The following is a 16,204-nucleotide window of genomic DNA, read 5'->3' on the forward strand; positions in this document are numbered from 1 at the left end:
TCATGTATTATCCTAAAATTTTGATAGACTTTTGTATTCTGTTCCATAACAAAATCTGTTAGAAAAAAAATCTTGGGGGGAAGTAGATGTTCTAAAAAGATGTATGATGTCTGTAATTCATTCATGAAGGAGATATTGATTGAGCACCTTTGAAATGCCAAGTACTTGCAGGGCACTTGGGGCTGTCTCTGTCTCTCTGGGGTGCATCCTCTCTTCTGTTGCTTTGTAATCCTTCTAGCACTGTATGCCCTCAAGAAGCACGTGTCCTGCAAAATTCAGAATTTTATGGAGCAATTTGGGGACATTCTTCTTGATTTTCTACTGTTGCATAATAAATCACCCCAAAACTTAGTGGTGTGAAACACCACAATTTTGCAACTTAGGAATTTGGGCAGAGCTCTGTGGGGGCAGCTGCACAGCTTTTGTTTCTACTCCATGTAGACTGGGGCCTCAGCTGGGTGGCTTGAATGGCTGGAGAATGGTTGGCTTGCTTAGGGCCATATGTCTGGAAATTTGTTCTGGAAGTTGCCTGGGTTCCTTGGTTCTTCTCCAAGTTATATCTTCTGGGCCTGAAATGTTTTTCAGTTACAAGGCAGGTGCTTGGCCTGGACTAGCTGGAAGAGCTGGGAAGAAGCCAGGCATCTTTCTCTTTCTCTCTCCATAGCCTCTTCATGAGGCTAGCTTGGGCTCCCTTACAGCATGGTGGTCTTAGGGTAGTTGGATCTCTTACATGGTTTCCCCCAGAATGAGTTTTCCAAGAGGCTAGACAGAAGCTGGAAGGTTTCTTATGACCCAACCTTGGAAGTCTTAGAAAATCAATTCCACCACATTCTATTCATCAAGCAAATTCCTAAAACCAGCCCATATCCAAAAAGAGAAGAATTACACTCCAGCTCTCAATGGAAGGAATAGCAAAAATAATTGTGACCATCTTTAATCTATCATACTACAGGTAGGCAATGTGTTAGTGCCTTACTTGTAGCTTCTTTTTAATCCTATGACAGTCCTATGCAGTACATACAGTTATTGTTTCCATTTCACAGTTAAAGAAATTGAGGCTTTGAGGGGAAGTAACTTCCCCTTGAGCCCATAGCTAGTCATGGAGCCAGTAACAAATAAAAATTTTAGTTCCTTGAATTTATAAAACAAACAGATAGCATTCTGCCTACTTAGAAATTGCTTCAAGACACACAGGAAAAAGAGAGTGGAGGTGGAACCTTGGTTCCTATGATAAGTCCTTGTAACTGCAGATAAGGAAGGACCTCATCAAAGCATCAGACATAAGCCCATCCTCGAGCTTGGACGAGAGAGGTTTGGGGCTCCAGAGAAGAATGTGTGTAGCTATAACATAAAGCAGCTATGCCTAAGGGTGTATGTGAACCACAGCTGGTAACCCCAGACCAGGATATTGATTTCTTCAGGGCAAATGAAAGAGAATATGTATGCCAAATTGTATATGTGTGTGTGTGTGTGTGTGTGTGTGTGTGTGTGTGTGTGTGTGTGTGTGTTTTAACCTAAGAAAAATAGTGGCGAGGCTCTGGACCGATCCTAACAATCCCACATTCATGAAGTGGCTCAAACCAGCGGGACTGTGTTTGGAATGGAAAGACCCGGGGCCAAGGAAAAGGAAAGTGGAATTTCTCTTTGGCATTTTGAAGTCCCTCCTTAGCTCATGGTTTCGAGCTGCTTGAAAAGCTTGAAGGGAATTTCCACACTTAGCACACTTCCCGTGGCTGCCCGCCGCCTGGCTCCAAAGCACATTTTGTGGGGTTTAGTGAGTTCCATTCCTCAGTGTTATAATAGATGCTGTCAGTAGGGCTGGATCCTGGCAGAATAATGTGGGTCACCCTGAAAGGTTTACCAGCGTCCTGTTTCCTGACTGAATGCTCGGTTGATGGTATCTTGTCTGATTCATATCCTATTGGAAACGGTGTGAAACAGGGCCCTGGAGTACATCTGGTTTTAGTCAATCTGGCTTATGCAGCCATGTTTGACAGGCAGCAGGGGCTTGGCTGCTGGTTTTAAAAGAGAAATTCTAGTTTCAGAGGAAGATTTTTTTTTCCTTCAGTGGCCTGAGAAACTTACCAATCTCTTGTGGCTAACACAATGCTGGACACAAATGAAATGCTTTAAAAAATAATAATAATCCCTGTTTGCTTGTTTCATTTATGTGTTCACCAAATATTCATTTAGAGGCCTGCTTTATTCCAGGTATTGCACTAGATGTTAGAGAGATAATCTTGTACAAAATCAATGTGGTTCTTGCCCTCATGAAGATTATAGTCTAGTGGGAAAGACAGAAATTGAACAAACTCAAAAAGTAATATGAATAAGTGCTGTATATGAAAGATACAGGTGCTAAGAGGGGACATAACAAGGGGCTTGACTTAGAATGAAGGGCTCAAGTAAGTGTCAATGAAGAGACACTGAAACAGAGACTTGGAGGATAGAGAGGAGATGTCTAGGCAGAGAGCTGGGGGAACAGCGTTCCAGACAGAGGGAATGGCAAAGATGAGGGAAAGTGGCTCAGACGGGGCTTGAGAGACAGGGACAGCCCACGTCATGCAGGACCTGAAGGCCAAGAGCAGGATTTTGTGTTTTGAATTCACCCTCCAATCAGTTTTGTTTAAACCACTTTCTACCACTGTCAGCTTGATTGGAAGTAAGGACCTCTCAGGCATTCAGCTAATTAGATCCTGAAATAGCCAATTAGGAGTCAGCCTGTCACTGCCAAGGTTGCTGGCATCCTCCACTGTAAGAGTTGAGTGGGACGGTCAATATTAAAGCAATAGCTTGGCAAAAAGATGAAATTCAAATGTGAATTTATTATCCTGTGTATTGTTTTCTCCGTCACTGTCCATTTATACTTCCATTCAATCAAAAATTACTGAGTACATCCTATATGCAAAATGCCTTGACAGCTTCAAAGAGGTCTGAGACACATCCCTTCTCTCCAGGAGTTTACAACTCAGTAGAGGAGCTGGCTCTGTGAATCACTCCACAAAACCACAGACTCATGCAGAGAAATGGACAGCATCTTAAAGATCATCTGGTCCAGGTTCACAGATGTATTCTCCAGGGCCAGAGAGTTCTATATATTTGTTTTTTAATTTTGTGGTTTTCATTTTGATTATAATCTAAAACGTATTTTACTAGTGAAAAAGTCCTTTGGGGTTCACAATGATTTATAATTGAAGAAAATTTCATGGAGTAAAACTTTAGTTCCTCGAATCAATGTTTGTCAAACTCGGATCCATGGAGACTTGAGGGCCCACAGATATATTTTCAGGAATCTATGAGAAATTTTTTTCGTTAAAAACTAATCTATTCCACCCCCTCTCTATTACAGGTAAGAAAACCAAAGCCTAGGAAGGGTAAAAATAAAATTTCTACACTATTTATAGTACTTTATATTAATCAGTGATTATAGCTTTCAAGGGCCTTTTGCATTCTTTTTCTTATTGCTTTCTTGTAAGTATCCATGAACCATGAAAGGTAGGTAGTATCATTATCTTTTTCATAAAGATGAAGAAATTGAGGTTTGTAACTGTTAATTAACTTGCCCAGGTTCAACTAATAGTCAGTGTAAATAATGGAGTTGAAAGGAAAACATTCTGATTCCCAGTTTAGTGTGTGTCTAATGGTCCCAACCTGCTAGAATTTATGGCAACAGATACAACCCATTAAAGTCTGCAACCCCTGTTTCAGGCATGTGTTTTGGTTTTGTTTTACCAATTACACAACAATTCCTCATTTGGTCATAGTCATCCCATGATGGCTTGACGATTTCCTCTGCTGAGCTGTGGTGGTTTTAAAATGTCTGCAAGGGCAGAAATTGAGACACAGATGTAGAGAACAAACGTATGGACACCAAGGGGGGAAAGTGCCGGGGGTGGTGGTGGTGTGATGAATTGGGAGATTGGTATTGACATATATACACTAATATGTATAAAATGGATAACTAATAAGAACCTGCTGTATAAAAAAATAGAATAAAATTCAAAAAAAAATGTCTGCAAAATTCTTTGTTCCCATCAAGGAGGTTTATGTGCCCTCCTCTTGAGTCTGGTTGACCATGGTGTGTGATAGAAGTGACTCTATGTGAAGTAACTCTATGTGACTTCCGAGGCTAGATATTAAAAGGTGATACAACTTCCACCTGGTTCTCATGGGATGCTCCCTCTTGGAACCCAGCCACCATGCTGTGCACAGGCCCAAGCCACATGGAGAGGCCATGCGTAAGTGCTCAGCTGATGCCCTCAGCCCACAGCCAGGATGAATCACAGACTTGAGTGAGAAAGACTTTGAAAAGACAACGCCAGCCCTGGCAGCCACTGAACTGCAACCACACTAGAGAGGCTGCGTGAGAACCATCTGGCTGAGTCCAGAACCTTGGGAGATAAAAACAAAACACTTTCTAAACTACTAAGTTTCGAGGTGATTTGTTGAGCAGCAACAGTGGCTAGGATGCTAGTGGAGCACCTCACATGGGGGAGCTCCATCTGCGTTTCACCTGAGAGGCCTCATGCTCAGCACTGTGCTGGCAACTTCTGGGTTGACTCCCTGAGACCAGAAGTCATGACTGCCCCTAACATCTCTGGTCCTTTGACTCATATGTTTTCTTTTTCTTTTCCATCAGAAAATAGTGTGCTTTGGAGCCCAGCTCCATGCTGCTTCTGCAAATAGGGAATCAGCTCAGCCTAGGGTAAAAACGCCATGCTCCTTAGGGTTCCTCCTGATGAGATGTCTCCTTTTGGTCATGCTGAAAGGGCTTCCCTCCCAGATCTAGGAACCAGTAAGCCAGCTGCCCTGAAGGAATGGGAGGACTTATGGCAGCCAGAAAAAAAGCCACAAGCGGTGAGCATCTTCAAGGCAGGGAGAAGATGTCTGCATCTCTGGCCACAGCCCCCAGCACAGTGTCTGCCTAGATGGATTTGGGTTTTCCGAATGAATGAATGAACTCAAAGTAGCAGTAGATTCACCTGATCTGACTGGTCTCACTGGCCTGTGAATGAGTCATCAATGCACATACCCTTTTATAAAGGAAAAATCCTCTCTGCCCAAGAAGTGTGGGATGGAAGGAAACAAAGTCATTTGGAGTTAGGGGTAAGACAGTGAGTGAGTAGTAGAACTTTTATTATTTATTTATTTAAAACTTTAATTTTATTTTATTAAAAAAAATTTTTTTTCCCCTGAACTTCTTCACTCTGTTTCCCTGTCCTTCAGAGAGTTTTTTGTTTTGTTTAATTTTTTTTGGCTGTATTGGGTCTTCGTTGCTGCTTGGGCTTTCTCTATTTGCGGTGAGCGGGGGCTACTCTTTGTTGAGATGCACCGGCTTCTTATTGTGATGGCTTCTCTTGTTGTGGAGCACGGGCCCTAGGCACGCAGGCTTCAGTAGTTGCAGCACATGGGCTTTAGAGTGCAGGCTCAGTAGTTGTGGCGTACGGGCTTAGTTGCTCCACGGCATGTGGGATCTTCCCGGACCAGGGCTCGAACCTGTGTCCCCTTCATTGGCAGTCAGATTCTTAACCACTGTGCCACCAGGGAAGTCCTTATTTTATTTTTTTAAGATTTTTTTATATGGACCATTTTTTAAAGTCTTTATTGAATTTGTTACAATATTGCTTCTGTTTTATGTTTTGGTTTTTTCACCCCGAGGCATGTGGGATCTTAGCTCCCCCACCGGGGATTGAACCTGCACCCGCTGCATTGGAAGGCAAAGTCTTAACCACTGGACCACCGGGGAAGTCCCTGGTAGAAGAATTTTTAAATGAAATATTTAACAGGGAAGAGAAGAAGTTTAATCTGGTTGAGTTAATTTCCAGTCTGTAGTCACTAAAATGTAATGTCGCTTGAATGTGGGAGTCAGAATGTCAGAATGACATTATGTGCAGGTTGCATGTTGTCTGCAGAGAAGATCTCTCTTACAGAAAGCAGAGATGCCTCCTGCATGATGTGTTTGGGTCCCCCACCACCAGGAGCTTCTGCAAATGATCACACAGGCTGGGCACCACACAGCTCCAGTGCACACCATCTGTAGAGACCAGGAGCTTCTCAAAAATTGAAAAACTAATTAAAAGGGATTAATTGAAAACTAATCAAATGGGGGTCCCAAGGTCTCCAGCCTGAAGAAGCTGGGGCACATAAATAACTGACACAACCACATATAATTGAGGTGTGTAGAAAGTGTCATAAAAACCCAGAGAAGGAAGCAGCTGATGCTGCTGAGGGAGGATCGGAGAAGGTTTCTTATAGAAGATGACATTTCACTGGGGCTTTGAAGGCTGAATAGGAGCTGGCCTAGAGAAAAGAGACAAGGGAATTATAGTCAGTAGAACAAACCCATCCACAGAGGGGAAAGAACTGCTGAGTATTTCAGATACCATGAGCTTAGGATGCCCCATGGGAAATGGTGGGAGGGAGGATAGACAGAGTGAAGCTCTGAACATTAAATTACAAAGTTCAGACTTTATAGACAATGTGGAGCCATTGCTGGTTTTTATACACGGAGGTAACACAACTGGGTGGCAAGAATGGACTGGAAGCTGGGAGATTGGTTAGAACACATCATAATCCTGCCAATAAATGAGGATCTGACTTCTGAATTCCCAACAACTGTTTTGAAACAAAACAAAACAAAAAAGAGTTTAACCCCTGGCAAGTATCTACTATATTCTTGGTAGGTATATGGGGTTTTGAAAACAGCATCGAGAAGTGGTCTGGTTGGGAAAACAGACACACAGATGAATAATAAGTGCTATGGGAGCAAAGCAGATGTCTAATTCTACCCAAGGAAGTCTGAGGAAGTGCGTGAATCAATGTGGCTTTTGAGTAGAGTTTGCCAGAAAGAGGAGTTCGGGAAGAGCAATTCTGAGTGTAAGAAGTATCATGTACAAAGCCTCATGAGTATGAAGGAGCAAGACATGTCAGTGGGAGGACTTCTGGGGCATGAACTGGAAAGATTAAGTAGGGATCTTGTGATGTTGAGGAGTGTGGCCCTGACCCTCCTCCAGTCGCATTCTCTGTTAGCAGAGGAGAACGTGGCATGTCCCAGGGAAAGCAGCTGTAGACTGAGCCATGAGACAGACTGCAGGCTGGTCCATACCCTCTGTCTCCTTGAGGTCAGAAAGGTGGGAGATGTTTGTACATGCAGAAGCCTTCAGTTACAGTGATGAAGGCTGTCCCATAAAGACCAGTTCCCTAACTCATTGTATCTCAAAGTTGATGAGGTCAGGTGGGAAGAAACCCAGTGCCTCAGGGGCTTTGTCAATAAGTGCGTGTGTGTTTGTGTGGTAGTAGTCGGTGGTGGTGTGTGCAGTTAGGGTGAAGGGAGAACTCTGGGCTCTTAGAGGGTTAAAGATATTTGAGAGTCTGGTCAAGGGTCTCTGATGGTTAATAGAACTTGGCCCCAAGGAAGGGGACCCAGGGACCCCTTCACCTATTTCACAGTTTTGCACTGGACTCCACCCAATCCAAGGTTCTTAAACATATACTTTTAGACATTTTAGAAGACAAGCCAGTATACTCTTGTAAGAATAATACTAATCTTAATAGTAAAAATAATAATAGTAACAATACTTACCATTTATGGAGTGCTTATTATGGGCAAGTCACTATTACAAGCGCTAGTCACTGTTATCAGTGCTTTATATTTATTAACTCATTTAATCTTTAAAGTGACTTGATGAGGTAGGTACCATTATCTCCATTTTACATACAGGGAAACCGAGGCCTAGTAACTTGCCAGAGATAATGCAGCTGATGTATGGTGGAGAAAGTTCAAACCCAGCAGAGGGTTTCCCTTAATTGACTCTGAACCATCTCTTTAATTTCTGGTCACTGAGATGTTCACTGGAAAAGTCTGCATGCTGTGTAGATAGAGCCTTCCCTGAGTGGGACCCAGGGCATTGGCCAATTCAATGCTGGATGACTTGTTTAAGCCAGTGTCAAGAGGCCTCTTTTCCCTGTGTGTTCCCCAGTAGGGTGGCTTGATCATTCCATCAGAGGGTTGGAAGCTGTGATGCCCAGACCTGCCACAGATGTTGCTAGAGTCCCATGGCTATTCCTGCCTCTGTTTTCCCATAAAGGACAAGCATTATTCAGACACCCTATTCTGCCTGAACATTGAGGAGATGGGAACCCAGAGACATAAGGAAACTTCAAAGAACCACAAAAATAATTTTTTTCTTGTCATTTTGGACCCATCTGCCAATTACCCAGTTGAGAAAACCTTGCAGAAAAGCAATTTCCTAATATGGCACTTCAGCTATACAATATAAACATTTGTATTCATGGGACAAAAAGGCTTGAGATGTGGTTAAACTCTCTAGAGACATATTTTTCTTTCTATTTTCTCCTCTGTGATGTGATGTGATGTGATGTGACATTATACAGTGTTGGGGATGTGAAGAGTCTTGTGTACTTATGCATTTTCCCATTGATTCTCTCGTGTTATTTCGATTGTACATTATTTTCCCAGAAAAATCATCATAAAACATTTGGAATGGTCAGGCTTTTAATGGGCGCTAAAAAGTTTTCTCTCTAGCTTTGCTACCAGAAATAGAGACTCTGAGAGGTTCACTATCCCACAAAGAGTTGGTGGTAGAACTAAGAATTGCAGCCCCAGCTCCTACTCCCTCATCCCATGATCCCTGCCCAACAACTATTCTTTCTTTCTGGCCCTGGCTCAAACCCATGCTTCAGAACGGAAAGATCTGGCAAAAGTGTGACACTAAATAGCTTTGTCCCTTAACTTTGTATTAAGTATTCCTCTGCTTGATGAAATGCAGGTCGAGTTAAAGCCAAAAGCTTATCATGTGCTCCAGAGGTCACTGAACTCGGCTTTGCACCAGACAGAGTCCTTCCACAGGTCTCTCCATTCCTGGGCAAGGAGCACGCCTTGGACAGGGACCTTTAGGGTCAATCCTACAGAATAGTTGTGTAGATAGTTTTCAAGATCCCCAGCCCCTAAACATGCTCTACACTCAAGATCCCCTTGGCTCCACACATATTCTAAGCCTCGTCTGCAATTTTCTGCTGCTTTTCTTCTATTATTTTCGCCTCTTTTTCTTCCTAACATTTGGTGGGGAACTTTCACAAATATGCTCCCCTCTGCCTGCTCTGTTTCTTTGTTACACTTTGTGCAAGGTGAATGTCATTAGTCAGTTAGAAATGTAAAGGACAGTTGGAGGAAGTGCCTGACAGAAATAAAGGTAGATCTGCTCAATAACTTTTAAGGAAAAGGATGGTGTCTTTTTAGAACAATCATAATCCCAGCATCTTCCCACAAATGTGTTATTTTCAGAGGAAATAAACAAAAAGGCATAGTAGTGTATGAATTAATATTAGTTCTAGTAGCTAACATGTATTGGGTGTTTACTTGTGTTAAGCTTGTATTTACTTGTGTTTTGTATATATTATTTCATTTAACACCCTCAGTTTAACTCTCAGTAACCCAGCAAGGGTTGTTAGCATCCTCATGGTGTAAATTAGCACCATTTACAAATGTGGAGAGAAGTTAAGGACATTTCCAAGGTCATAGAGCTAGGCAGCTCCGATGGAGAAAGGACACTGAGCATCCAAAGATGTTAAGATTTCTCAGTTGATTGATGTAGAACAAATAAGGCAAAGCATATAAAGCCAAGAAGGCTTAAATGGCAGAAGAGTTTGAGGGTAATGCCAGCCAGGAAAGAAAGAAGGAATACTGATAGGGACTTAGGATGGGGCATGCAGAGCCCATATCCTCCAACTTCCCCCACCCCATCCACAACCATATTGAGTCATTGTTGGAGGAGAGGGACCACTGTGTGTGATAATGAGCTGATGGGCCCTAGTGACACCTGAGCATTCATGAATGGTATGGAGCGAAAAACCACCACAGACATAATTCTCTTGTTATGGGTGACTCCTAGTTCCTGTAGGGTGTCTGGTTTCTTTTTCCTCTGAGCTTCTGGCCCTCACCCTGGGCCCAAACTTTCAGAATCATTGAAAAATGGTCCCAGGGTGGAGACAAAGGCTTTCACAAACACCCACCCTGCTGAACCTTCCGGTAGGCTGTATTGACTTGGCCCTAAATTCAATCCAGAAAGCTGTCTTCCAGCTCTCCTGGTTGGCTCTAGCCCCCTTCAAATCATCAAGAGGAGCTTCAGGGGCTTCCCCGGTGGTGCAGTGGTTGAGAGTCCGCCTGCCGATGCGAGGGGACGCGGGTTCGTGCCCCGGTCCAGGAAGATCCCACATGCTGCGGAGCGGCTGGGCCCATGAGCCATGGCCGCTGAGCCTGTGCGTCTGGAGCCTGTGCTCCGCAACGGGAGAGGCCACAGCAGTGAGAGGCCTGCATACTGAAAAAAAAAAAAAAAAAAAAAAGGAGCTTCAGGTGGGCTTTGTGAGGTTATGAAGCAGTGGTGAGAGCCTTCCTGTAGAGATTTAGTATGGAAGGCAGCCTGGAACAGCAAGAGAACTCTGAGCTAGGTGTAAAAGAGAGTGAGAGAGCCTAGGCCGGCAGCTTCTTGGTTCTCCAGCCAAATAGCCATAAGAGCTGGCAGAAAGGCTCAGGTCTCCTAATTCCCAACATTTCCCCTATCAGCCTTATCTTGATAAAAATCCTCTCATTTTGCATGTATACTAAATATTGGAGAAAAACCATTTGTATTTCAAAAGAGCAATTCTTAAACCAAGGAAATAAATCTCTATCAATAAAATTAACTCTCTGCCTGCTGGCCTGTCATTACATCTTGAGAAAATAGCTGGATGGATTGTCACTATGTTCAGAGGCTGTTTAGGATTGTCTGGCTTACAGCTAGCCTATGAAGCATGCACCAAATTCTTTAGCGAGAGGTGGCAGTCATCATCCAGACAATTGTCAGGACTTGATTTGCAATCAAGTTGCTTTTCACAGCGGTGATGCCATGTAGCTGAGTTCCACGGTCAATAGCCAGGGATTCATTTATTTAGCTGCATTAAGCCATCCTTAGGGAAGCCAGCCACTCGCAGATGGTAGGATGTCAGCCCCTGCTTGAGGAGGCTGGTTCTGAGGCATCTTGGTTGCCCCCAAACCACAGATATTGAGCAACTTCCCAGCCCAACCCACTGCTCCAGACTCTTTATTTCTTCTATGGCCATTGGGCTTCAACAGGAAAACAAAACAGAATCAGGATGCTTGCTAGACGCCCCAACACATGCCACTGTGGCTGCTCCAGGGGGAGCACACAGTATTCAAGGCCTCACAAGAAGTCCTGAGCACAGGGTGCCCTCAGCCTGGATCCCTTTCTCTCCAGGGCCTCATGCATTCTGGACACTCTGAACATTCTGGACACTCTGGGTAGCCTGGGGGCTCACGGGCTGGTCGGGGTTAAGTAGCCAGTGAAAGCCCTCCTCTCCCCCTCCACCCCAGCTCCAGGTAAATGAGTGCATTTAACTAAAACCACAACCACAAAGGCCTCAGCCCTTGAAATTTCCCTGGAAGCCAATGAAAGAAAGGAGAGCCACAGTAGTAGGTAAAATTAAGCTATGTACCAACTCTCTCCAGCTTACAAGTTCCTAAATTGTTTGTTTACACATTAAGAGCAAAAAATGACCGTAGTCTTTCCTCTTAATTACTGTAATTATACTTGTGCCACCCACAAGAGAGGCTGTTGATCTCACTTCTAAAGGGCAATTGCTGTAGCCTCACTCTTCTTAGCACTTTACAAGGTTTTTCTCATTTTCTGATTACCACTGGCCTATTGAGCTGCCAGTAGAAATTTATTCTCCTGGTGCACGACACCCTCCCTCCTTTACCCCCCTTTATGTTTTCTTTTTCCTTCTCTCTTTCTTTTTCTCTTTCTTTCTCTCTCTCTCTTTTTTTTTTTTTTTTTGCTGCTGCTGGGTAGTTACCAGGAAGAGCTGACTTCCTTGGGATCAAAAAGGATTGCTATTTCTGTGATCAATTGTATGTGGTTAGGCATTCTCAGAATATCCTGAATGTGGAAGTACTCAAAAGCCCATAATCTGGATAATAGTGGTCTGTGCTGGCCACATCCCTTAGGAAAGGCTCGGGGAACCTGGGTCAAAAAACTTGCAAACTCTTGTCTGGCTCATGTGCATTCAATGCTGAATTGGATCAAAAGTGTTTCCTTTGGGTTACCTGATACGGAGCTATTTGAAGTATCCTTGTAGCCTTCTACACTGATCCCTGAAAGTCCTGCCTGAATCCTTTCCCTGTTTAATCGTGAAGGAATGCTGTTCCAAAGACGTGGGGTCAGAAGGGCACAATAAATCAATCCAGATACACCCCTAATGAATAGCAAATTAGACAGCATTTGTTTAAAGTTCATAGGTCCTCTTGGAAGATGCATTTTTAGTGCAAGCAAAATTCCTGGGTTGCGTGTATGTTAGACAGTGGGGGTGGTGTGTGAAGGGCTTACAGTCTCTGGTTTTTTTTAAAACTCTGGACATGGTTTTTATTTATTTATTTATTTATTGGAAATGAGTTTATTTTATTTTATTTTAATTTTTATTATAGTTGCTTTACAATTTTGTGTTAGTTTCTACTGTACAGCAAAGTGAATCAGCTATATGTATCCTCTCTTTTTTGGATTTCCTTCCCATTTAGGTCACCACAGAGCACTGAGTAGAGTTCCCTGTGCTATACAGTAGGTTCTCATTAGTTATCTATTTTATACATAGTATCAATAGAGTATATGTGTCAATCCCAATCTCCCAGTTCATCTCACCCCCACCTCCTTTCCCCCTTGGTATCCATACGTTTGTTCTCTACGTCTGTGTCTCTATTTCTGCTTTGTAAATAAGATCGGCTATATCCATTTTTTCAGATTCCCCATATATGAGTTAGTATACAATATTTGTTTTCCTCTTTCCAACTTACTTCACTCTGTATGACAGTTTCTAGGTCCATCCATGTCTCCACAAATGACCCAATTTCATTCCTTTTTATGGCTCAGTAATATTCCATTGTATATATGTACCACATCTTCTCCATCCATTCCTCTGTTGATGGACATTTAGGTTGTTTCCATGCCCTGGCTATTGTAAATAGTGCTGCAGTGAACATTGGGGTACATGTGTCTTTTTGAATTATGGTTTTCTCTGGGTATATGCCCAGTAGTGGGATTGTTGGGTCACATGGTAGTTCTATTTTTAGTTTTTTAAGGAACCTCTGTACTGTTCTCCATAGTGGCTGTATCAATTTACATTCCCACCAACAGTGTAAGAGGATTCCCTTTTCTCCACACCCTCTCCAGCATTTCCTGTATGTAGATTTTGTAATGGTGGCCATTCTGACTGGTGTGAGGTGATATCTCACTGTAGTTTTGAGTTGCATTTCTTTAATAATTAGTGATGTTGAGCATTTTTTCATGTGTTCATTGGCCATCTGTATGTCTTCTTTGGAGAGATATCTATTTAGGTCTTCCTCCCATTTTTTGATTGGGTTGTTTGTTTTATTGATACTGAGCTGTATGAGCTGTTTGTATATTTTGGAGATTAATCCTTTGTCAGTTGCTTCATTTGCAAATATTTTCTCCCATTCTGAGGGTTGTCTTTTCATCTTGTTTATGGTTTCCTTCGCTGTGCAAAAGCTTTTAAGTTTCATTAGGTCCCATTTGTTTATTTTTGTTTTTATTTTCATTACTCTAGAAGGTGGGTCAGAAAAGATCTTGCTGCAAGTGTTCTGCCTATGCTTCCCTCTAAAAGTTTTATAGTGTCTGGCCTTACATTTAGGTCTTTAATTCATTTTGAGTTTTTTTTTTTAATGGTGTGAGGGAGTGTTTTAATTTCATTCTTTTACATATAGCTGTCCAGTTTTCCCCACACCACTTACTGAATAGGCTGTCTTTGCTCCATTGTATATTCTGGCCTCCTTTGTCATAGATTCAGTGATCATAGGTGTGTGGGTTTATCTCTGGGCTTTCTATCCTGTTCCATTGATCTATATTTCTGTTTTTGTGCCAGTACCATACTGTCTTGATTCCTGTAGCCCTGTAGTATAGTCTGAAGTCAGGGAGCCTGATTCCTGAAGTTCTGGGTTTTTTTTTCCTCAAGATTGCTTTTGCTATTTGAGGTCTTTTGTGTTTTGATACAAATTGTAACATTTTTTGTTCTAGTTCTGTGAAAAATGCCATTAGTAATTTGATAGGGATTGCACTGAATCTGTAGATTGCTTTGGGTGTATTGTCATTTTCACAATATTGATTCTTCCAATCCAAGAACATGGTATATCTCTCCATCTGTTTATGTCGTCTTTGATTTCTTTCATCAGTATCTTATAGTTTTCTGCATACAGGTATTTTGCCCCCTTAGGTAGATTTATTCCAGGGTATTTTACTCTTTTTTGTTGCAATGGTAAATGGGATTGTTTCCTTAATTTCTCTTTCTGATCTTTTATTGTTAGTGTATAGGAACGCAAGAGATTTCTCTGTATTAATTTTGTATCCTGTGACTTTACTAAATTCATTGATTAGCTCTAGTAGTTTTCTGGTGGCATCTGCAGACAGTGACAGTTTTACTTCTTCCTTGCCAATTTGGATTCCTTTTATTTCTTTTTCTTCTCTGATTGCCATGGTTGGGACTTCCAAAACTACGTTGAATTATAGTGGTGAGAGTGTGCACCCTTGTCTTCCTGATTTTAGAGGAAATGCTTTCAGGTTTTCATCACTGATAATAATGTTTGCTGTGGGTTTGTCATATACAGCCTTTATTATGTTAAGGTAGGTTCCCTCTATGCCCACTGTGAAGAGTTTTTATCATAAATGGGTGTTGAATTTTGTCGAAAGCTTTTTCTGCATCTGTGGAGATGATCATACAGTTTTTATTCTTCAATTTGTTAATATGGTGTGTCACATGGATTGATTTGTGTATATTGAAGAATCCTTGCATCCCTGGAATAAGTCCCACTTGATCATGGTGCATGATCCTTTTAATGTGTTGTTGGATTCTGTTTGCAGGTATTTTGTTGAGGATTTTTGTGTCTATGTTCATCAGTGTTGTTGGCCTGTAATTTTCTTTTTTTGTGATATTTCTGTCTGGTTTTGGTATCATGGTGATGGTGGCCTCGTAGAATGAGTTTGGGAGTGTTCCTCCCTATGCAAATTTTTAGAAGAGTTTGAGAGGGATAGGTGTTAGCTCTTCTCTAAATATTTGATAGAATTCGCCTGTGAATCCTTCTGGTCCTGGACATTTGTTTGTTGGAAGATTTTTAGTTATGGTTTCAATTTCATTACTTGTGATTGGTCTGTTCATATTTTCTATTTCTTCCTTGTTCAGTCTTGGAAGTTTGTACCTTTCTAAGAATTTGTCCATTTCTTCCATGTGGTCCATTTTATTGGCATATAGTTACTTGTAGTAGTCTCTTATGATCCTTTGTATTTCTGTGGTGTCAGTTATAACTTCTCCTTTTTCATTTCTAATTTTATTGATTTGAGTCCTCTCCCTTTTTTCTTGATGAGTTTGGCTAAAGGTTTATCAATTTTGTTTATCTTCTCAAAGAACCAGCTTTTAGTTTTATTGATCTTTGCTATTGTTTTCTTTGTTTCTATTTCATTTACTTCTGCTCTGATATTTATGATTTCTTTCCTCTATTAACTTTAGGTTTTCTTTATTCTTCTTTCTCTCATTGCTTTGGCTGTAAAGTTAAGTTGTTTATTTGAGGTTTTTCTTGTTTCTTGAGGTAGGCTTGTATTGCTATAATCTTCCCTCTTAGACCTGCTTTTGCTGCATCCCATAGGTTTTGGGTCATCGTGTTTTAGTTGTCATTTGTTTCTATGTATTTTTTAAAATTTCTTCTTGGATTTCTTCAGTGATCTCTTGGTTATTTAGTAGCATATTGTTTAGCCTCCGTGTGTTTGTGTTTCTTACAGTTTTTTTCCTGTAATTGATTTCTAATCTCATAGCATTGTGGTCGGAAAAGGTGCTTGATACAACTTCAATTTTCTTAAATTTACTGAGGCTTGATTTGTGATCCAAGATGTGATGTGTCCTGGAGAATGTTCTGTGTACACTTGAGAAGAAAATGTATTCTGCTGCTTTCAGATGGAATGTCCTATAAACATCAATTAAGTCTAGCTGGTCTAATGTGTAATTTAAGGCTTGTGTTTCCTTATTAATTTTCTGTCTGGATGATCTATCCATTGGTATAAGTGAAGTGTTAAAATTTCTCCACTATTATTGTGTTACTGTCGATTTCCCCTTTTTTGGTTGTTACCATTTGCCT

This window comes from Delphinapterus leucas, chromosome 11, assembly GCF_059928025.1.
Source record: "Delphinapterus leucas isolate spDelLeu-1000000601 "Yukka" chromosome 11, BTC_Dleu_Yukka2, whole genome shotgun sequence".
Taxonomy (NCBI): Eukaryota; Metazoa; Chordata; class Mammalia; order Artiodactyla; family Monodontidae; genus Delphinapterus; species Delphinapterus leucas.